The sequence below is a fragment of the Lygodium microphyllum genome, chromosome 11 (assembly GCF_053477565.2).
Source record: "Lygodium microphyllum isolate KBCC chromosome 11, Lygodium_microphyllum_v1.1.10, whole genome shotgun sequence".
Classification (NCBI taxonomy): domain Eukaryota; kingdom Viridiplantae; phylum Streptophyta; class Polypodiopsida; order Schizaeales; family Lygodiaceae; genus Lygodium; species Lygodium microphyllum.
In genome coordinates this window covers 153,922,834-153,947,407 of record NC_141145.1, presented here as the reverse complement: position 1 = coordinate 153,947,407, position 24,574 = coordinate 153,922,834, and the positions used below count along the sequence as shown (strand labels likewise).

At 40.8% G+C, this 24,574-nt stretch overlaps 1 protein-coding gene across 5 annotated transcripts in view; it reads right to left on the bottom strand.

Moving 5' to 3' along the window:
• Nucleotides 1–24,574, bottom strand: part of LOC148029550 (Nuclear transport factor 2 (NTF2) family protein) — a 179,881-nt gene that overhangs the window by 137,372 nt on the left and 17,935 nt on the right. The window contains exon 3 of one of the 5 annotated variants that reach the window (XR_015692441.1): nucleotides 13,844–13,932. The exons of the other annotated variants lie outside the window; for them this stretch is intronic. The gene's annotated coding sequence lies outside the window, so the exon portion shown is untranslated. The remainder of the gene's footprint in view (nucleotides 1–13,843; nucleotides 13,933–24,574) is intronic. 5 annotated transcript variants of the gene reach the window in all.

The following is a 24,574-nucleotide window of genomic DNA, read 5'->3' as shown; positions in this document are numbered from 1 at the left end:
GACCACATTCCTAAGTATTCAGCATACTTTACACTGTACACTACTTGGCAATCATTGGACAAACATTGGACACTTTCCCAGCATTGCAAAGGACTGTTTGAGCCCTCATTGAGTGCTCCTTTGAGGCAATAACCAGTAGGCATTACAGCAGCAAACAGCATGCTGTTTGCACCTCTTTCTTTTCAGGCTCCTTCCCTGCTCCACAGTTGCAACCAGCAGCTCATGTGGCTCTTAGCACTGGGACAACTCAGTTGACAAACTCGTGGGCATCTTTGGCATGTGTTTCACTATCAATTGGAGCTCCATAACTTCAGCCATTAGCTGAATACTCAGACAGACTTGCTGTCCTACATCTGTGACAAATCTTTCTTGGGGATTGCAGATCACTCCTGCCTCTAACGGATGCTCATATGCTTATGCATCAGTGCTGAATCATTCAAGGATGTATTGGCATGCTTTTGGGATCGACTCAAGCTCTCATTGACTCGATTTTGATAACAACAATATAGACATTTCATCTATTGTTATGTAATAAACCTTTTGTACATCAATTGTTACCAAGACATATTGGCTCACTGATTCCAAATTAATTTGATGCTCATGTACTTTGAAAGGCAATTTGTATTATTTAAGTGTTTTAAAATATAATTAGATGTTCATTTTTCTATTTAAGGGTGCCAATGGCCAAAACACCCTATAATTATACTTGGGCTGTCATTGACGAGATAACGAAGAGAAATTAAAAGTTTAGTCAGACAATCAGATTGACCAAAAAGCTCAAATCACTAAGACTTTTACAGTTAGATTGGTCACATTGACTAGAAGCCCATATAATGAGTGGTTTTAGAAAGTGAAATTACATGCTCATGATCGAAGAAACAAACCATGAACCAGTAAACCTATATAATGAAGTTCTCCAAAAGCTAAATTTGGGGACTCCTAAAATTTAGGAGGTTACTATTTCTAGAATTTGCTCAAATGGAAATTATGTTCGCATCAAAGGCTCCGGAATTTCGCAATGAACATTTTTATCTCCAGTAGCTATCTCAAATTCTTAACCATTTGAGAAATTTTTAGAGTAGAAGGTTTGGAAGCTTCTTTCTCTAGAAAAATAATATGTGGCATCTATAAGAAAACGTGTCATTTTGAAGAGACAAGTGTCCCTATACTTCTCATTTTCAACAAACAGTTATCATTTGTAACCTCTATTTTTCACTTTTGAGCATCCAAGCCCCACATCTATATATTGGAGATCTCTCTCTTAATTTGGAATAAGCTCGCATGCTAAACTTTCAACCGCATGCTTTGTACTCGAGCTCATCCAAGAAGCACTTTCTACTTAGCTTGATCTAATCCAAGTACCAAAGAAAAAAATTAACTTGTTGCTCGAAGTTTGCAAAAAGTAGGGTTTCAAAACCCTTAATTTTTGGAATTGCAACAAATCAACCCTTTTGTATATGGTTTAGGCACTTAGTGCATGTGGTTTTGTTTCAATAAATTCATATAAAGGGAAAGGGGCCGGTTCCCCTCTCAACATGGTGTCGACTCCTCTATGTGTATGTGTGTGTATGTGTATGTGTGTGTGTGTGTGTGTGTGTTATATCACATCAATTTGCAGTAGCGCCACTTCTTTCCACAGGGTCTCATGATTTCTCATCGCCACCTAAAGCAATGACGAACTATAAAGAGAGTGATGAAATGCAAAGAAAGTGACGATTTTGTGTGTGGTGATGAAATGCTCTGAAACAATGATGAAATATAGAGACTGATGAAATGCTTAGAAATAGTGACGAAATGCACAGACTAACAAAATGCTCTTTCGTGTGTGGTAATGAAAATTGTCAGAAACACTGATGAAATGCTCTAAGATAGTAACGACATGCTTTGAGACAACATTGATTGCTTGATAAAGTGAGAAATGCAAAGATAGCGATGAAACACTCTCCCTAAGTGACCAAATGCTTGTAGAGCTTGCAATGACAGCTTCTATCTGACAAGACACTCACAGAGTAAAATATACTGGTGTGGCGAATGCAAAAGTGTACACATTGAGACAAAATCTGTTGTAGCAAACATGGGTGAACCAACATCCCCAAGAAAATAGAGTGTTACCCCGAATGAGGAATAACCCTTCCAAACCTCCCCAAAGCTTTACTGACAACACATAAGCAATGCATCCACACCAACAAGTATTAAAAGATGCTCAAAGGTTGTGAAATTATTGAAAACAATAGGCATGGGAAGCATGGAAGACATGAAATCCTTCATACGGGCTGAAATTAAAAGAGATGTATGCATCAAGTATGACAAAATACAGCAAGAAATGAGAATACATATGGAAACATGCATTAGTGAGTGGGAACAGGGTAAATACAATGAAATAAAGGCAAAATTACAGGCTGAAATGATAGTCAACTTTATAAAGCTGGATACAACTTGGAGAATGGAAATAGAAAGCTGGAAGAAATATACTAATGCTTACATAATCATCAAAGATGAAGAAATCACTCAACTTAAACCAAAGTTAGATGCATATAAAAAGACCGAGCAACATATAAAAAGAAACTTGATATATAAAGGCCATCACAACATTCACCAAAACTAGAAAAAAGAGATGGAATGCCTCAAGAAAGACATGCACACATGGGCAGATATAGTTGAAGGAGCAAGGAAGAAAATGGAAATATTGAAACATGTCATTAAGGAAAATACTGAATGGATTGAGGTAGCAAAAAAGAACCAAGGGGGACATGCAAACAAAATAGAATTGATGAATGCAACCATAGAAGAAGAAGCAAGACGAAAGAGCCAAGCACTCCGAATCCGTGTGGTGGGATGGGCTGAGAAAGGAGCCCCACAAGAAGATAAAACTGCTCTAGGTGACAAAATAGGAGTAGAGGAAACACCCATCTTAGATACATGGCGTGTGGGAGACCCAACAAACGAAAGAGGGCATATCCTCATGCTGAAATTTGAGAGTTTGGATAAGAAGAGAGCTTTCCTCACAAAACGTGGGGCTCTAAAAGGGGAAAAGATATACCTCGATGAGGATTTGACACTTGCCCAACTAGAATATAGAAGGACAAGCATACCTAGGATTTTGGAGGCATGAAAGCAAGAAAAATAAGCAGTGTATAGGGATGGCAAGGTGATTATTGCAAAACATTGGCCACAATGACAATGCGCGGCCTATGAGACACTCAAGATGTCATATGGAACTGTAATTGAGCATTATGCTTAGATGTTAGATATTTTGAGGATAGTTTTCGAAATATGAATAGAGCCATGTATACAAAACACATCAATGTAAAGGGGGTCAATTGCCAGATGTCCATGGGTACAAATGGGAGAGTGCATTCTGCCCACATGCTAGAAAGCATGGTAGCACTAGGGGTTCTAGAGACGTGGCCATACTCTTTCGTGAAGACCTCAAAGATGTAGTGCAAGTGACACAAAAAGACAAATATGCATGATAAAATGTGGGTCAGGATACACACACAAAGACCACATGATATTTTCATTGCTATATGCTATTTTCCCTAGCGAATTCAGGATATTCTCCACAAGATGGTCATTTAATGTATTGTACAAAGGTATCATGAAATATGCCAATTTGGGAGACGTGCTATTAGTAGGGGACTTCAATGCGCGAACTGGGGCCAAACAAAGTGACTTCGATAAACAAGATGATGTCATGTTTAAGGAGATTGATATAGACAAAGTGGGTCTACACAGATGTCACCAGATACAAAAATGAACACCTTTGGAACACACTTACTAGCTTTGGGCAATGCACATGGATTAGCCATTTTCAATGCTCTCATGCTAGCCAAGATCAAATGCTTTGACACGTTCAAACCACAAGCAAGGAGCAAGCATAGTGGATTACTTGATGGGTTCACCAACATTGATACTAGACATTAGAAACTTTCAGATCTTGGGATGCCCCATTGGAATAGCAGTTGTCCATGCTATCTTAACCTTCTCAGTCTACTGTGGATGTATGAGAGAGACATTATCGTATCCCCCCCCAGGCACCCCAAATACCACTTTGGAAAGGAGACCTCACATATATATAGTGGCTCTGTGCATGACATGATACGAATGCTAGATTGTGACAAATCATTAGAAGAATGCACAAGAGACTTGGCAGAAGCTTTGCATACTTCAACTGTGTATGTATTCCCATAAACTGAATCATTAGGTAAATCTCCATGCTCTACAACCCCCCAAAATGGCTGGTATGATGATGAATGCATAGATACTCACACACAACTATAGAAGGAGATTACTTTAGGCATTCAGACACACCGCCAAGCAATGCCTCGTACGGAAGAAGAAATGCACTTACTTGGCAAAGCTTGAGACAGAAATATATCAGCTATTCTTGGGGTGGGACAGCAAAAGGGCATGGAGAATGTTTCATGAAAGGAAACCCCCTATACAAATTACATCGCCTAATGCTTGGCTTCATTATGGAAGACAACTGTATGATGTACAAGGACAGACACCCATACATCTTCTGCAAGCCTACATGCCAAAACAAGGGGCATTTTTCACCAATAAGATGGTCAGAGAAGCAATTTATAGACTGCACAATAGAAAGGCACACGATGAGGACGGCTTAGTAGTAGAGCACTTCTCACATGCATGTAGCACCCATACTAGCTAAAATGTTCAATAGGGTTGTTTGTGAGGGATTCCCTAAGAGTTGGTCAGATCATACTATAGTTTTATTATTTAAAAGCAGTGATTCTTTGATCCCTAGTAACTATAGGAGGACCATCATGGTTGGCCACACACTAGCCAAGATATATGGCTCCATATTGGAACATGAGCTTAGTGCACGGGCAAAGAGGGAGGACAAGCACAAGGACAGGCTAGTTTCAAACGTGGATACACTACTTTGGATCACACATCCTCACACTCAGAGCAATTATTAAGGAAGGGCGGGGCTCAAGGCAAGAAGATCTATTTTTGCTTTGTAGACTTTCGTAAGGCGTTAACATAGTACCTTGAGCATGTTTCATGTAGAGACTAGGAAATTGGTGTGCCAGAAGGTATGCAATGGAGCATCTATGCACTATATGAGAAAGTGGCAGGCCGTAATTGACAACACCATAGGAGTAAAACAAGGATGTTCGCTCTTATCCACATTATTTGGATTATATATAGATGAGGTGTCTGAATATATTGATAGGGGAGGAGGGACTGGAGCTGACTTAGCTAGAGTATTGTTACCGATACTACTTTATGCAAATGATATTATACTCATCTCTGATTCACCAAAGGGCTTACAACAACACTTGGATGCATTGCATACTTTTTGCAAGGATAAAGACCTCACAGTGAATCTTGGAAAAAACAAAGTGATGGTATTCAATACCTCGGCAACATGGGTGACCCGATCTATGTATCAGTTCACATTTGAGGGGATGCAATGAAGCATGGAAGGGAATATATATACTTGGGAGTCACCTTCTCTCACCCAAGATTTTCATTGAGAGGGGCAACTAAAGCCCGACAAGCAAGAGGTTATGCAACACTTGGGGACCTTGAGAGTCTGTGCATTCATGTACAATTTCAAGAGCCCCACACCAAATTATGATTGTTTGACACCTTAGTCACTCCTACCCTCTTGCAGGAGCTGAAATATGGGGTTGTAGTTCATACCATAGATGATTGACCCCGCTCACAGATCACACTGGCCCAGAGAGAACACTATGATGGTCGGGATCGTATAGAGAGACCACTAATAATGATGATGTCACATATGATTAGAAGTAAGGCCTCTACACCACACCCTATCAGCAGAGCACAGCTAGGGGCAACACCCATGGTTGTAGAGGCACTCTTTAGAGCAGTGACATTCATACACAGAATATGGGAGCTCCCACATCATAGATACTCTAGATTGGCATTGGCCTCTTCCAAAAAGTTAGCGCAAGAAGGGGAGAAAGACTATTGGTACTCACAAATGACAATATGAATGAGCCTACATGGGCTAGACATCAGTCGGCTCCCCCCATTTAACTATAGTTTGGATTGCCTTGAACTTCCCTTACCTGACCTAAGCTGAATTCAATCATTAGAGCTGATATTTTGAGGGTGAAAACAAGGAGAACTTGGATTCAGCCACTTGTTCCTCTAGAATCCAAGATGAAGCATTACTAGATCATTTTCTACCCCTCTCGGAGGATGGATTCATTGTTTGACCACAGTATATGGACACACCTTTCCCATGGTGTGCGAGTTGCTATTGGACGAATACGTACCTCCTTCCACTAGCTGTGGTTAGAGATAGGCAGATGGATGGATATTGCAACATAGGAGAGGATATGTCAACTCTGCAGTCAAGAGCTAGAGATGAAGGAACACTACATACGTAGATGCACAATCTACTATGATATACGAGGAAGATGCCACTCTCTCTTCAGGAATGGCTTTAATCCTCTTTGACGTATCAGTGTACAAGGACCAAAGTTGTTTAGGGCTTTTCCTCCTAGAGCTTCAAAGGTGCCGCACAACATTGTTACGAGATAGAAGACCACCCCACCTAGAAGAACCCAAGTAGAGGCCAGTGACAAACTTCTTTCACAAATCAGTTTCCACAGGTACCACTAGCTTAGCAGATCCAACCCCATCTATTTAGACCATATCTACATCATGCTGCGGAGCCACATTAGACCAAGCCATTGCACTTTGCAAAGCACAACGACCCCAACCCCCTGGTCAACGTCTAAGAGGCCCATACCATAATCAGATCAGAGCCTTTATTCCGAGAGACAAGAGACTCACCCCTCGACACATTAGTAGAGCAGCCCTAGACCATTTCAGGAAGGAGATTCCAAGAGATGGACCACTCTAGCTAGATATCATGTATATATAGATATACTCTTAAGTTTTTAGATTCATTTTGATTTTAGTAGATCTCAGCCTCATATTAAGATACATTTATTTCATGTTACTTCACTTCAGCTTTACTGTGATGAGATGACATTGGATATAGATGCTTTGGTTTTTGTCTCATAGGCCACATTGGCCTTTTGTAGACGTATGTGTGTGTGTGTGTGTGTGTGTGTGTGTGTGTGTGTGTGTGTGTTTCTATCTCTCTCTATCTTCTAATTTTCATGGTGATGAGTGATCGAGTTGGTTAAGTTCAAAGTATTGTCATTCATAAGTTCTTCCCAACACTTACATATTGTTTGGGCTCCTGGTGCTCATTTACACTACCCATACGACATGTATTTGATGCTCAACACTTAGTGGATTTTATGACATCGATCTAATATGCTTGGGGGTTGATCTTGAGCTTGCACTGGCTCATTTTCTTGACAGTTTTACTGCTGTAAACAGTTTATACAACAAGCATTTACCCTGAAGCACTTTATGCCTATTGCAGATTCATACTTCTTGGGCACTTCAATAGTTGTCTTAATGTGTGACATTGATTCTACATGTCTTAATATGCTGATCGGATGCTATTGAGTTGTGATTTGACCTTGGTTACATGTATTGGATCATGGGACTTATACTTTGGTTGCTTCCGTGCTCTTACATATGAGCTTGAAAAAGATATTGGATATTATGCTCTCAGATGTATGTCACATGTATCTTGGATGCTTGGATGCTACACCTTTGATGTATTGAGCTTCTTCTACTCATCTAGCATTCACTCTTTGTTCTAGTGGAAGCAATCTGACATTTTGATGTTATATAGAGCTTTGGTTATTTGCAGTTGAGCTTGGGCTTACTTTCACCAAGACCGTGGGACACTTACTTCATGTACATGCTCTCTTGATATGTATTGGATACATATTGGATGCAATTACCTTACACTAGACTGATTTGATCACTTACTTTGAACCTAGCACTTTTGTTTGTCAATCATATACATACTCTCTTGATATGTATTGGATACATATTGCATGCAATTACCCTACACTAGACTGATTTGATCACTTACTTTGGACCTAGCACTTATGTTTGTCAATGTGTTGTTAGTGATATTTAAATGCTCCAGGGTTATGTATTGAGCTTTGCACAATGGATTATGCATTTGGCAGTTCTCTTCTCTTTACTCTAAGATCTCTTATGTGCATGATGTCTATACCTATCGCAATGTATAGTTATTGACACACTGCAGTTGTGACAACTTTCACTGCTGCTTATTCTTGGTCTTTCTTTCTTGGTTGCTCATAGTTGGTTGTTGACATACTGCTTCAATTTACTACAGCAACCAACCTGTCATTTCAGTTTTATGCATTCTATTTGAGGACAATCACTTGGATTTGACGGTTACTTGATTACAGTTTGTGGACAGCTCACCATTTTGGTAATTCCTCTTACTTAGCCCTTGACTTGGTTGTCAATTTGGGGCAGTTTTGCTGTCATTTACAGCAGCTTATTTGTCTTGGACTGTGCTTTCATTTACTACATTATGGTTAGTGAGTCAAATGACAGTGCTATCTTCAACATTGACAAGTTGAATAGAACCAACTAGAGCTATTGGAAGACACAAATTTGGCAGGTTGTAATGCAAAAATCGTAAATTAAGCCATTAAGACATGAGGATGTCAAGCCTAAACACATTGATGCAAAGGATTGGGCCGAATTAAATGAGTTATGTAAATCTACAATCATTTTGTCACTCTCTAACCAAGTTTACTATAATGTTCTCTGATGGCCGGACCGTGAAACCAACCTTCCTTGGAAAGGGTGATAATTCCTTGATCAAGCACTTAATTACAACAATCAGCAAATGGATATAACTTAGATTGCACAAATTACCTTAATAATCTTAGACATTCAACACCCTGTTGGCCACAAAATTGGTGCCCCTTTCAGTATTTCTTTTGCTTGATTGCTAATGAAATGAGTACAATCTGAGATTCATGATCTCCTTTGTTGTTCCAAAAGACCCTTTGATGTAGCAACAATCAACAATGAATTCAAGCCAATTGCCCCTTGATTTTTCACCTAGGACTTGCACAAATGGAACCACCAACTGACTAAATGCTGCCTCAAATTACAATGAATGGGCTATCATCTGAATTCCCTAACAATTACACAAATTTCAGGTGCTGAATTCAGTGTATGATGCCTTCACCGATTGGCATGAGTCCCGAGGCGGCTATCAAACCCTAATTTCTGCAAAAATTTAGGATTTACAACAGAGATCTCTCTGCTATCCACCAAATTTGTTTGAGATCTTCTCAAAATGGCTGAGAAATGCTGAGACCTTGAGAATGGATTAGAAGGTGAGAGAAAGCCACAATGAGATTGAAATCTGATTTTCTTCACAAGAAAACCCTTAATTCTGCTTATTGCCTGGCTGCAGCCTACATTTAATGCAATCACCTACTGCTAGGAATCTCCAAAATGCTAACACCTGATCAACAATGTTGTTACCAGCTCTTGGAAGGTGACTTTCTATTGTCCCCTACTTATTGAGGTCCCTAGATGGCTATCTTCTAGGGCAAATTGCTATTCTCTGATTAGAAAATGGACCAGAAGCTCTCTCACTCCCTCTCCCAAGCTGTAAATTAACTAAATGGCTAAGACCCAACCCCCAAAAACGTTTTCTCAATTTGCACGGGCATTTTTGCCAAGTGATTCTAGACCCATTTTTTAGCATTATCCAACCATTTACTTAATTTTCAAATTTAAATAATCCTGAAAATTAATTTTAGCCCTTCTGACCCTGCCTAAAATTATATGTGCCCATCCATAATTAAATTGACTGGGCCATTTGCAACCTAGAGTGGTCCCCAACCTCTACTGACCCTTAGACTGGTATTAATTAATTAATGCTAGTTCCTAGTGTCACCACTGACACTTATTGGCCAAACCACTACCTTGCACATTTGATCAATACCTTAATCAAATGTTATCAACAAAATTAAAGCATCTTAAATTTCACGTCTCTATGACAAGCCGCCTAGCAATTATGGAATAAGATTCGTAATGTCTATCATAAGCATAGCCCTGTCTCTCACATGTATTGGCTAAAGCAACTCATGGAGCTTTGTTTGAAGGAGGAGACTTTCATATCTGCCCACTTAAATAAGTTTTGTTCTATTTTCAGCCACTTATCTTCGCAAGGGATTCAATTTAAGGACAATCTTTCTCCCTTGTTCTTGTTGGTTAGATTGCCTAAGTCATGGGACACATTCTGTATTGCTATGTGTGCAAATATACCTGCTTATGGACTAAAATTACACGATATAGAGGATGCGCTCTTGAATAAAGAGGTTAACCAAAAGAATGTAGATGCTTTCCACACCTCTCATGCTTTGACAATGAGAGGTAGTAATTGTGAAAGCAATAATAGCCATCATGGGAGAGACTCTCAAAAGTCTCATTCTCAATCACATGGATAGTCTCGCAATAAGCCCCGTAGCCATAAGTCCACATTGACTTGTCACTATTTGTCAGAAGTGGAGCAGCGGTGGAAGCATAAACATGTGCTGAAATAAACTGCTGAAACACAAGACAAAAAGAGAAAAGAAAAGAACACAATACAGATGAGAACTCGGATGTATGCATGGAAAATGGAATCCATATATCTGAACACGAGACAGTCGCATACAACAGTGAGTCACTGGCTGCGTGGGCACTGGCACTGGCTCTTCTCTCCACAGAGTCTGCAGATGGTGAAGTTACTGACTGAGGAGGAGCCACTGAGTATAAATAGGCTGAAAAGTGGGGAGCAATAAATGCTGGTCGGCCAGCATTAATGCTAGTCGGCCAGCATTAATGCTGGCCGACTGGTGCATAAAATGCTCCACTGGCATAAAATGCCACACCAGAAAAAAATACCTAAAATACCTAATAAAAATGCCCAGCCCAGACCAAGCTCAGATTCACACATGAGCTGACAAATACTCTACTAACACCCTCTCTCAGATCATGGGTAATCTGATAATAGTACAATGAAAAGGGATCAAAAACTATAGAACCACCAAGTAGAACCATGGATACCCAAGCAATGGGTGATCAAGCCACCACCAAGGTGCCTCGGAGAGAACCTGATGTCGATGTCGATCGTACCAAACACCTGAAAATAGAGAAGATCATAGCATGTCTCTGTGTCCATCACCAAGGTCTCGCAGTAGCATACAAGACCATCCTGTCAAAAATGCCCCTGAACATACATGACCATGGATTCCCCGCTTATGGCCAGACCGCCAAAGTATCCCCTCATGTGAGCTCCAGATGAAAGCCTCCCGCTCTCTGTCAGATAACCAGCTCATCATGAACCTGGATGTCAATCCCAGCTCCAGGATTTGATTCCGCCAGACTGAAGTCGATGCGTCAGGGACGTCCCTCTCTGAAACCTGTGCACCTATATAAAAGTATAGATGAGGCGCGACTGCCCCATCTGAACACCCGCGCACACTCCCTCTCTGGCACAAGAGAGTCGTGAGGGATGACCTCATCACCACCACTAGAAAGCAGCCGAGGAAGGGGCCACCAAGCCCTTCCCGCGATCCGAATAAGAGGATCCCTTCCGCGCCTTGGACGTCACCTTGGTCGGAGGAACTGAGTCGGAGTCTGATGAAGGAGAGGACTCATCGGTAGAGTCAACATCCTGCTTCGTCTTCTGCTCCTTCCTGGAAGCCGCTAACGTCTTGCAATCCTTCCGCAAATGTCCCTTCTTGCCACAGTGGTAACACTGGGCCTTCGACTTCTTCTTCCCATCACCCCTCTCTGAAGCTACATAAGCCTCGCCTCCATAATGTGCCGGAAGCCGCCCCTGTAATCTCAAGGATGTCTCATGCTCAAGAAGCATCAAGGTCATATGTGTAAAACTGACAGGAGTCGAGGATGTCTGCGCCCACAAACCATTGGCCACTCCATCAAACTCCGGGGGGAGCTTGTAAAGGACCGTCCCGACGAGATGCGCCTCGGGAAGAGCAGATTGCATGTGCCGAAGCTGGTCCTGTACCTGCGTAACACGAAGAAGAAAAGATTGAATAGTATCTTTCGGCTCAAACTTCATCTGCTGGAGCTGGCCATAAAGTGTGACTGCCCGCATGGTGGAAGGTGCCTCGTACATCTACTGCAACTTCTGTCATACTTCAGGAGATGTCCTAAAGGAGGTAACCGCCGGTAAGACCGCTTTAGAAATACACCGAAGCAACGCCGAGTAAGCACGGGCATCGTCCGAGTCCCATGTGAGCACCGCTTCCTCATGGTTGTCCTCATCAAAGTCTTCAGGAAGAGGAAAAGAACGGAGAGGGTGAGGAATAGCGCCACAGACGATGTACCATAACCGCTTCTGCACAAACCAAGCTTTCATGACAGCACTCCATGTGAGATAATCAGGTCCATGTAACTTATCATCAGTGGAAGTGCACGGAGGAGCCATATGGAGAGGATAAGAAGAGAAGTAGAGAAGAGATGGAATTTAGAGAGAAAACACAGCCAAAACACAAGCACAGACTGCAGAAAATGAGAGTTCACATGCAATATAACCCAAAATCTGATCAATAGAAGACAAAATCTGCTGCAGAAAGGCAAAAAATCAGTCAAAAATGCCAAAAACAGCAAAAACGGCCTGAATTAACAGTCACCCAGCCACGAGGGATGCTGAATCAGCAAAAATGCAGGCTGAAACTGCAAGAAAACAGGTAGAAAACTGTCGCCAACAGCTGCTGATGGAAAAAAGGCAGCAGAGGGTGCGTAGGCAGCAGGCGATGGCAAAACTGCAGAAATCGCAGGCTGAAACAGCCCCAAAACAGGTCGCCTGGCTGCTACAGCAGTCGTCTGATCAGCAGGGGTACAAAACAGTCCTGAAATCAGCAAGAAAACACAGCAGGAGCACAGATCCTGAAATCTGATACCATGTCAGAAGTGGAGCAGCGGTGGAAGCATAAACATGTGCTGAAATAAACTGCTGAAACACAAGACAAAAAGAGAAAAGAAAAGAACACGATACAGATGAGAACTCAGATGTATGCACAGGAAATGGAATCCATATATCTGAACACGAGACAGTCGCATACAACAGTGAGTCACTGGCTGCGTGGGCATTGGCACTGGCTCCTCTCTCCACAGAGTCTGCAGATGGTGAAGTTACTGACTGAGGAGGAGCCACTGAGTATAAATAGGCTGAAAAGTGGGGAGCAATAAATGCTGGTCGGCCAGCATTAATGCTGGCCGACTGAAATAAAATGCTCCACTGGCATAAAATGCCACACCAGAAAAAAATACCTAAAATACCTAATAAAAATGCCCAGCCCAGATCAAGCTCAGATTCACACATGAGCTGACAAATACTCTGCTAACACTATTGTGCGAAGTAGAGTCATATTCGGCCAGTGTCACAAAATATATAATGACAAGCACAAGGAAAAAAGAAATGGTAAAGTACAATAAAAGAATGATAATCACAGCTGGTGCGCAGATCGAACACGTGCATAGTGAATACCGAAAGGTCCCCAAGAACAAAGAACTCTACAAACCTTCATAATTTCAAGTACAAAGCAAAAGCAAATTTGCCTGACATGAGACAAAAGAGACAAATTGAGTGTAATCTCCCCCATGCCTTATATGAGCGCTTCACAAGGCATGTATTTATAGATTTATTTATCTTTAAGCTAAAAAATAGCCCACTTTACAAATAGTATGCGTTTGCTTTTGCGTTTGCATTTGCCCAAACATAAAGGCATTTGGGTGTCCAAAAGTCGAGCTGTGTCCAAATACAAATATCAAATAATGAAGTATTTAACCGAGTGTCTATGCGCATACAAGATAATAAATGTTTTGTCAAGCGCTTTAATAAATAAGCACGCTTAAATAAATATTGGTGCCACACCTTTAGTGATAAGGCGCGCACCCATCAAAAATAGTAATTCTTCTAGACATTTGGATTCACGCCATCGTCCGGTGCTACCCAATACCACCACCGCTTGCTCTACACATCAACTGAAGCATTCACAATTGTTAGAAAATAATTAAATAAAATCCAACAAAAGTGAATATCTACCAATATTAAGCTACAAAATAATTAAATAGATTGGAACTCTGTCCTAACCTTAATTTAATTCGAGTCCGCACTCTAAACTCGTAAACGTCCATTAATTTAATATGTATTTTACGAAATCACCTGCTATGGAATCACCCACGTACACATTAAACTAATCTGACGTTCGAAAAGGACAAGCGTCCCCGTCAACTTCTTGCACAAGGAATCCACCTTGTGTACAAGTCCTGGCACATAATTGGTTTTACGGAATCCACCGTGGTCACAACATCCACAATGAAATATGCCTCCTGGCATTATACCCCCGAGGTGGGATACCAATTGTCCTCAATTGCTATTAGCTCAATGTGGAGCCAGCAATGAGGGGTAAGCACTTAGGTCACGGACATGCATCCATTAGGTCTCTTTAACAAGATGATTTTTAAACTTAACGAAATACCTAGAATATCTACGGCTAGTTCTAGTGGTCATAAAGTCAGTGCCTAGAATAGTTTCAGATTCAAGGATTTTAGTTTTTTCTTCTAACAAAGAAGGGTTTTCATAAACAAGGTGGACAAGTAATTGGCCTCTAAAAGGTCAATAAACTGATATGAAAAGTATTATGGATCTTCCAATGTTTGGGTAGTTCTAATTTAAATATATTGTCATTGATCTTCTGAATTATTTTGAAATGTTCATAAAACTTAGGTGCTAATTCAACAACAGGGTGTTTCTCAACACTTTTCAATCTTCTCTTTTCAATGCATAACCAAACATAATCACCAACATTGAAACTCATGTTTTGTCTCTTCTTATTAGCTTATTTAGTGTATGATTGCTGGGCTTTCACAATCATATCTTTAACTTAAGCAAAAATAGTAGCATACATATTAGCAATATCATCAACAGCTTTAACTTTATTCGACAATGATGTAACAAGTGTAGGCAATCTATGTCCATAAATGATTTCAAAATGTGCTTTATGAGTAGCTGTGTGTGGTGTATTATTGTATGCAAATTGAAGTAGATACAATTGTGTATCCCATGTTTGTGATTTTAAAATTGTGTATGCACGCAAAAGATCTAGTCCCATTTTGTGTATTTTGTGTATGAATGTCCCATTTTGAGCTAGATAGCCTACAATAACCAAAGCTCTAGTGGCCTAGGACCATGATGTTAGACAGGAGATATAGGTCCCACTGCCTATTTTGCAGTGGTCTACTAGAGATAGACGTCAACCTGATCGATCTATGTTATGGTGACAGATGCTGGTGAGCCTCTTACCTATGATGAGACCATGCACAGAGATGATAGTCACTCTTAAGAGAGGTGCATGCAATCAAAATATAACTCACTGCAAAAAAATCATGCATGGGATTTGGTTTGTCTAGTGGAAAACGTGCTTTATGCAAGTGAGTGTATAAGTTGAAAAGTACCTTTGGACAACCCAAGTCATCCTATAAGGCCAGATTAGTTGCTAAGGATTTTAAGCAAGTGCATGGTATTAACTTCAATGAAGATTTATCTCCTATAGTCAAGATGACTACCCTACACTTGATATTGGCTTTGGTTGCGCAACTAGATCTGGATCTCCATCAGATGGATATCAAGACATCTTTCTTACATGGGAACTTACATGATAAGATTTATATGCAACAAGTAGAAAACACCTAGTGTGCAAGTTCAGAAAGAGTCTTTATGGCCTTAAAACAAGTGACTAAGCAATGGTACCACAAGCTCGATGCTTTCATACACTCAGAGTGATATACCTGCAGAGATATGGATCCGTGTTTCATACACGAAGAAGGCCCGTATGGCAGCCTTATGATTTTGATACTAAGTGAATGTCATGTTGATATTGCTGGGAGCGCTCATGATAAGCTAGATGCCTTGAAAGATTTGCTCAAGAATAGCTTTGAGATGAAGAATATGGACTATGCCTCACAGATTCTTGGGATGAGGCATCACGCGCAATTGCTCTAAGGGTGTCCTTTGCTTGTCGCAGAAGGAGTACATCTAGAAGGTTCTTGAATAGTTTCATATGCAGAATGTTAAGCCTATTGGCTATCCTTTACCTTCTCATGTAAAGGTTAGTCAGGCTGATTATCTACAATCTTATGAGCAGAAGGCCGAGATGGCCAAGATCTGTTGTGCATCCGCAGTGGGCAATTTATGTATGCCATGATAGCCACTCGTCCTAACATAGCATTTGCAATGGGAATGTAGTTAGCGAGAACCTATCACTATCACTTCATTTCGCATTCTTTCAGTGACATTTGAATAAGGAAAGACTAGTTATACATTGTGATTATTGGAGTTTCCACATCTTCTGTCTCTTGCTCTTGCTCTCTTCCTCCTTCCACCATAGCTCTTGCTTTCTCTATTGTGGAACATAAAATGAGTTGGTGGGATGAAACAAAGAAAATACGGTTTGCAGGACAAGTTGGCTTTCCGCCACAGATACAACACACTAGACCTATATAAACGCTAAGGGCCTTGATTGAGGAGAAACGATCACGGAGACAAAAAATCTATTGTTGTTTAGTGGATTTTCGCAAGGCTTTTGATATTGTACCACATGCAAGACTCATGCAAAGGTTGCGAGCCATTAGGGTCCTAGAGAATATGCAGGGGTGTATTTATGCATTGTATGAAACTGTAACAGGGAGAGTATGAGTGCCCGGAGGTACAACAAACTCAGTGTCTAGCACGGTTGGTGTAAAGCAAGGCTGTCCCCTCTCTCCTTTGCTGTTTGGACTGTACATTGATGAGATTTCTGATTACATACAGAGATGGGGTGGTATGGGAGCTAGCTTGGCTAGGGTACTGATACCAATTTTGTTATATGCAGACGATATGGTGCTCATCTCAAATTCACCTAAGGGACTACAATGACATCTAGATGCATTGCATGTGTTCTGTGAAGATAAAGGTCTCAAGATTAATCTTGGAAAGACTAAAATTATGGTCTTTAACACCTCAGCAGCTTGGGTGACACGGTCAAAGCATCACTTTTTGTATGACAGTCAACCTGTGGAAATGGTTAGACAATATGTATACCTTGGGGTCACTTTCAAAGGGCCACAGTTTTCATGGAAGGAAACTTCAAAGGCTAGGCTTGCACGGGCGTATGCAGCTTTGGGTACGGAATGGAATCGATGGAAGGATCCCCAAATCTCGAAAGGTCTATTGGTACCAACAAGGTACGGGCTTACGGCGGAAGGGGCACCGAGGGGGGTTGGGAAGCTTAAGAATTTGTGGAAAGATCAATAGCGGGCAATAACCCCAGCTCAAAAGGCACTATCTCCGATGGAATATGCACAGGAATTTGCTCAAAGTCCAATGCAGAAGACTACACAATATCCCTCTCATCAAAAACTAAATGTCTCTAAACAATCACCTTGTTTTTCGGAGGATCAAACAAACAATAGGCCTTCCCTTCAAAGGAGTATTCTACAAAAATAAAGAGATCAGCCTGGGGAGTGAGCTTTCCTATCTTATCAGGAGTGTACACGTACACAAAACCCTTGAAGACTCTAAAGTGGGAAACTACAAACCGAGGGCCAAAGAACGTCTCATACGAAGTCCTCTAAGAGATAGCCACAGTTGGCACCAGTTGAGGATGTATACCGAAGTATTAACAACCTCAACCTAAAAGCGCTCAGGGAGCTTTGGTGCAAATAGCATAGAGTGCACCATGTTTATGATGGTTCGGTTCCTACGCTCTACAACTCCATCCTAGGAGGGGAAGTCGGTATAGATAAGCTAGGGAGAGATGCCATGCTCCTTTAGAAACTTGGAAAACTCGTGGGAGGTAAACTCACCACCATTATCACTCCTCATGCATCCTACATGATGACCAATCTAGCTATTATCCACTATCAAAAACAAGTACAGCAACTCATTCAAGGCCGTTGTGGATGTAAATCCACAAAGATCAACACGAGTCAATTTAAGAGGTGCCTTAGCTTTATGTGTGAACTGCAAAGGGAATGGGATATAATCTTACTTCCCAAGTTAACAAGCGCTTTATGAATATCTCAAGATAGATTCAAGCACAGAAGGCCCTCAACCATCTATCGATGCAACAACTCATAACGAGACTTTCTTCGAGATATCCTAAGCAAAAATGTTGGAGACACTCAGTGGCTGTAAGCTCCTGTATAGTGGCTAAGCCTAGAAGCAGTGGAACTCGAAGCCGTGGGCTGTCGACTCACAAAGGAACTGAGTCGTGTGGCACAAACCACTAGGCTATACCTCACCATGAGCAATCACTAAACCAAACTGAGAGTCAAGGACCTCAATTGTGGTCGTTGTAAAGAAAACTACTTGTCCCAACCGGGAAAACTGTTGAACGGATAACAAATTCATCCCAAGCTAGGAAACATAGTATGTATCACCCAATGTAGTGAGATCTAGGCTCTGGTCAATGGCAAAATTAACGTGACTATGAGTTTAAATCTTGACCAAGGAGTTTTCCCCAACATGTACTATCCCCGTTGTAGCAACTCCGGAGATAAAAATGTCTAAGATAGGGGTCATATGATGAGTAGCTCCATTGTCCACAATCCAAAGGGTAGCTAAAGTACTCAATTGTGACAAATGGGCCTCTGCAACAACCTTGTCAAGAGGTAACTCATTGATATGAATGAGACTCACATTCTCAAATGTCTCTAAGAAGGTGATATGGGCCTCTATAGACCAGTCATGCATGACCTCTGGCATTGAGAACGATATACACTGTGATGGTTGATCGGTAGCAACGTGGGTCTGGCCTCGCCACTGCCCCTACTACGGGTTACTACCTCCCTGCCTCCCCTACTAAGGGGAGCTTTTGGTGTTGTGCGTCTTGCCTTTGATCAACACTCATCCTCAAACCAAGCAATCTTCTAACAGTACTAACAACACCTTATTTTCTTAGATACATTCTGCCACTCATGTTTTAGAGAGAACAAGAAGTTCCCTTAGGTCTCACTAGCTTGATCTTGGTTTTTCTTTTGTTTTTTATTTTGATAGAAGTTTTGGTTTTTCTTGCCCTTCCCTTGTTGCCCCTTCCGAGTAGACCCAACGAGAGTCTCCTCTATGGAGGTCGTACTTTGAAATTGATTGAATTGTTGAGCATGAGGCAATAGCTAACACTGATATTCATAGAATGTAGGCATAGTAGGCTGTGAGATCACCTACTACACAAAATGAAAATATTTCTGTGGTAGCTTGTTAAGGAACAATGTGGCTTGATCATCAAAGAACTTAGGTGCCCCCCCCCTGATAGAGAACTCCGCAAGAATTTGGCGATACTCAACCAACTTGACTTTCAAGTCATCCCGGTCAGCAATTTCAAAGTTTTAGAGATCATGGTAACATTTATGTGATGGTTCTATCCCAAGTTGCATAGCATTCACTCAAATGCACCCAACACTCTAATACTAAGTCAAAAAGTTGAAGCTAAGAATGAAACTCAAGCAATAAGCTCTACATCAACTCAACAATAGAGACAATATTTCTAGACTACTATGAGTAGACACCTCATATGAAACAAGTACCAGATCAAGTTGGTCTTTCAACCCACGCACAATATCCCATAGATTTTGGAAGTCAAGAACATGTATCATCAGATTGGACCAAGTAGCGTAGTTAAACCCATTAAAACGAGTCTTGTTAGTACATGCATACTTTGCTATTAAGAAAGAAGAAGCATGAGGTTTCAAATAGGTAGCATAATAAGGATAATGTGAATAAGAAAGAGGTGGTGGAGGGGGATAAGAAAAAGTAAGAGGAGGAGATGGGTATGTACAAAATAAACTGTAAATGTCCAACGGGTGCCAATTGATGCAGAGGCACTAGGACATGAATGTTTTTATAAGGTGCCGATGAAGGTGGAGACATCAAGTGTCACGAGAACGTAAACTTTTGAGATGCTTTAATCTTGTTGATAATATTTGATTTAGATATCAACCAAATGTGCAAGGTTGTTGAGCACATGTGATGCACATGGCAGTTATTTCATGGTAACAAGCCAAGGACCCCAAGGATGAGTGGATACTCAAGGAAAAAGTTGTAATAAGTTATGCTTGACAAGTATTAGGTGGTACTAGGTGTCAAATTTGGGCCTAAATCAATTTATTGGCCACTAATATCAGTGGTGACATTAGAAACTAGGCATTAATTAATTAGGCATTAATTAATTAATTAATACCGGTCTAAGGATCAATAACTGCTCGGGGATACTTCAAATACGAATTGCCCTAGTCAATTTAATTATTGGTTGTTGAAATTGATTTTCTGAGCACTCGAATAATTATTAAATTAACTCTCAGAATTAATATACATCCAAGGTACTATGCTAGCATTATGTCTGCCATGGGGTCACTACTCAGTGTACTAGTCACTGTGAGATGTATGCCTAAGAGTATGGTTGTTACCGCAGCTCTAAGATATACTGTTGCATTAGTTTGGGATCAATTCATGATCAGTTGGCATGAGCTTTTGTCTCAGTTTGGTGATCAAATTCTAATCAGTTTCAACTCAATTTTTGGACAATTCGAGAACCATTTATGGTCACTTTTGGGATTGATTTTACATCAGTTTTTGTATCAATTACTGATCACTTTTTGCAATCAATTTGTGACCAGTTTGGGGTCACATTTGCAGCAATTTGTGATCAATTCTCAAATCAGCAAATGATCAAATTATGCTCAATTTTCAATGCTTTACAGTTGGTTCCATGGACAGCATCATGTTAGTAAATGCCATTGATAGTTTCAGTCATGGTTTATGCTGAGAATATGCTTTATTATGGTTGTGGAGTCAGACTAGTTGAGAAACATGAGTTAGTCTATTCCCACCATTGTGAGCATAGCCACATGGAATGGGGAACGGGAAACGATAACGAGAACAGAAAATGCAGTTGAAATGAGGGAGGCCCATTCTAGGAACAAGGGAAACGGGAACGCGATTATAATGGAGAGGCCCTATTCTGAGAATAGGGGGAACAATAAGTTTAAAAACAATTCTACATTAGACAACTTCACAAGTATTCAAAGACACTCTATTGCATTTGCCATGAATGGTGTTGGTAGCTACGTGCAAGATATATTGTATTATTAAGGCTAATCGACATTGCAAATTTGAAAAAATTCAAATAAGACTTGAACACATTACAAAGACTAAAGTCTAAAGTGCAATGTGCACATAATTAAAAAACTTTAAAACTCTAATGATTAAACTTTAAAATCAAAGAGTCAAGACTTGAGAGTCAAAGAGCAATGAGTCATAATTTATAAATACTAAGCAATGAGTATACAATAAACTATCGAAAAGATACATCACATGTGTCATGACTCATGATCACACTGCATGTCTCTAGATTCTAGGACCTCGAGTGTCAAGACTCATCATCCATATCACCAGTGCTCTCCTATGCTACCTCCTATGTTGCCTCCTCAATCTCTCCCGAGTCTAGGACCTGACCTGCTCTTTGCTCCTCCTCTTGCTTCATCTCCCACTTAGTAAAGGGATCGGCCTTTGCAATCACACTGTTGCAAAGCATATGTAAGTATGCATTGACGAAGACAAGATCATTGGCCTTCTACACACCAAGACTACTTCTTTCTTAGACACAATGTGGCTATAAGAGCACCACAATTGCTCCAAACAAGAGGAGCTAACAATCTAGCTCAAAATGCAAACTGCTAGGTGCTAAAGCTCAAGGCCATCATAGCCATAATCATCCCACCACAAAGAACCGCCTCTAGTGAACCTATCCACCTTTGCATCACCACAACCATATAAACCACGGAATTTCCTGTAGAGTACAAGCTGATCTTTTATTATGCGCCTCGTCTCAATATCAAGAACCATGCGCTACAAGATGTGCCTCCAGCCATTAGCAACCTCCCTATCACTCTCCTGCCTACAACCCTGAAACTCTGGGTCCAACAGTATGCAGCTGAATGCAAAGGAGATGCATAGGCATCCCGACGTGTCACACATAAGGTGCGGACCTCATCATACTGATCCTCATCTGGCACCAACTCCTTTAGACGCTCAATCATCCTATCCATAGCCTCATAGACCCTGCCAATATATGGCTACATCACATCCACGAGGTGCAATGAGTGTATAACGGGCTGAACCATGGCGCAATCCTCTTCGCCTCATCCCAAAATCCCATGTCCTCAGCTGTACCTATGCATGATATCCTTGTAGGAGTAGAAGCCAAAGGGGATCTCCTGAACATCATTGAAAAATACCTATCTCAATGCACCAGTGCACTCCCTCAAACGACCCAATATCAAGAAGTTGCAAGCAAAGCGAGTGTCAGAGTACTTGAGGAGATTTTTTTTAGACTTCTTTGAAAATTCATGGTGAACATATTGATAGTTGAGCACAAAGGCCACCATCCTAGTAGCTTTAGTAATGGTCAACTCAACCCGTGAAAGCTTACAAATATCCTTGAGAAGATTGTTTAAATAGTGAGCCATGCAAAAACAAACTATAATGTGAGGATAGTAGCTCTCAACTATGGCACCAATTGCTCTATTTGTTGGCTCACCATCTGCCATGAATGTCACAACATGTGGCCCAACCACCTCAATGCTGTCTATTCACTCATGGCAAGTACATCGACACTCTTACTTGTGCCTCAAGCATCATGAGATGAAACAAAGTACATCTCACGATGAGAATATGCTACTAGCCCATGAATGGATCTCTTGTGGCTATTACTCCATCCATCTACGATCAGTGTCACACCATGGCATGCCCAAAGCATCTTCATATCGTCTGCAACCTGGTCAACCTTGCGTCTCTCCCTCTCCAAGACAGTAGTATGTAAAGACGTGAGAAGCACTTAATGGATATATAAAGGAAGGTGCAACGGAAAAAGAGGGAGAGAGAGAGAGAATATTAAATGGATTTGTGAATGCAATAGTGGAAAATAATTTTGGTTCTTTTCTCCATTAATGCACTGAATTAAAATGAAGAAAGAGATGATTCAGCTACTTCAAAATGACCTTGAGATGATGAAATTGAAGAAAAAGACAAGGGAAAACTTACAAGCAAAGAAATTAAGTTTTTACTCTTCACAATTCTTTGAGTCAAAAACAAAAGTCTCTTTACTTCAAGACTAATGAACCAATATCTGGATTGCACAGTCCCTTCTTTATGAGAATCGCCAAAATCTTGCAAAAAAGAGAAAGTGGAATCAAAAGATTGAGAAGTATAAAATTGTGTACCTGGTGTAACCAGCCTTCCTCCTCAAATAGGATGGTAAATCCCTGATTACAACTTAATTACAGCAGCAAACAATTAATACAAATCTGAAAATTCAAATTTACCTACTGACCTTGGACAATGCACACCCCATTGGCCCCAAAAATGGCGCCCCTATCGGTATTTCTTTAGCTTTATTGAAGAAGAAGTTGATTTACAATGGGATTCTCCCAATACCCTTCGCAATCCCAACTCCCCTTGCTATCCAAAGTAACCAGCAAGTCTTCAATCCATTTTGCCCCTTGATTCGGACACTTAATTGGCCTTCACGCACTTCATAGACGATGGAAATGCCCCAAATTCAATGGTTGATTAGTCCTCCACCTGAATTCAGTTGAAATTCACCTTCAGCCTTGTTGAATCCAAGTCTTGGAGCTTCCACTTTTTGGCACATTTCCCAAGGCTACTACTAAACCCTAATTTCTGTTGTAAATTAGAGTTTACAACAGAGAAATTTGCAATTTCTCAGCCTCCAAGGTCCAAATGCTGAGATCTTCGGAGCGAGGCTGTGAAATTGTTGGGAGATGAGAGGGAAAGCTGTAGAGAGAGAAAATTCAAAGTTTTGTCGCGAAGAATGACTGAAAATCAGTCGGTGCAGCTACTGCCCTCTCACAACAGCATGTAGATGCAAAGAACTGAAGAAAATCAGTCATTTACTATTGCTGCTCTGCCTCAACAGCCTGTACATGCTATCTCTTGCTGTTGATTGGTCTTCGTTTGCCCCTACCCTAGCTGCCTTAGAAGGTCCTCCAATGGCTGCAAATCAGACTAACAGCCTCCCCTCCCTCTCTCTTGCAGGCTGAATTTATAGAAATGCCTCTCTCCAGTCTCTAAAGACATTTTTCAGTCTTGCATGGGCATTTTTCACAAGTGGCAGCTTTCCCAAATGGTTTTTTCAACATTTTTCATAATTAAATATTATTTTTCAGTCTTAAAATACTGAAAATTAATCTAATAATTATTTCGGTGCCCTGATAAATAATCTAACTGGCCAATAATTAAATTGGCTAGGCAACTCCCATTCTCAAGTGTCTTTGCGTCATCTTTGACAATCAAATTGGCATAAGGTACCCTTAAAATACTGAAAATTAATCTAATAATTATTTCAATGCCCTGATAAATAATCTGATTGGCCATTAATTCAATTAGCTAGGCAACTTCCATTCGTGAGTGTCTCTGGGCCATCTTTGACCATCAAATTGGTGTTAGGTACCCTTAAACGCCACTTCTCTAGTATTACCAACTGACACTTATGGTCAAATGAATAACCTAGGCCAACAACTAGCACCAAATACCACCAAGTACCTATGCGGCATAACTTATAGCAACTTT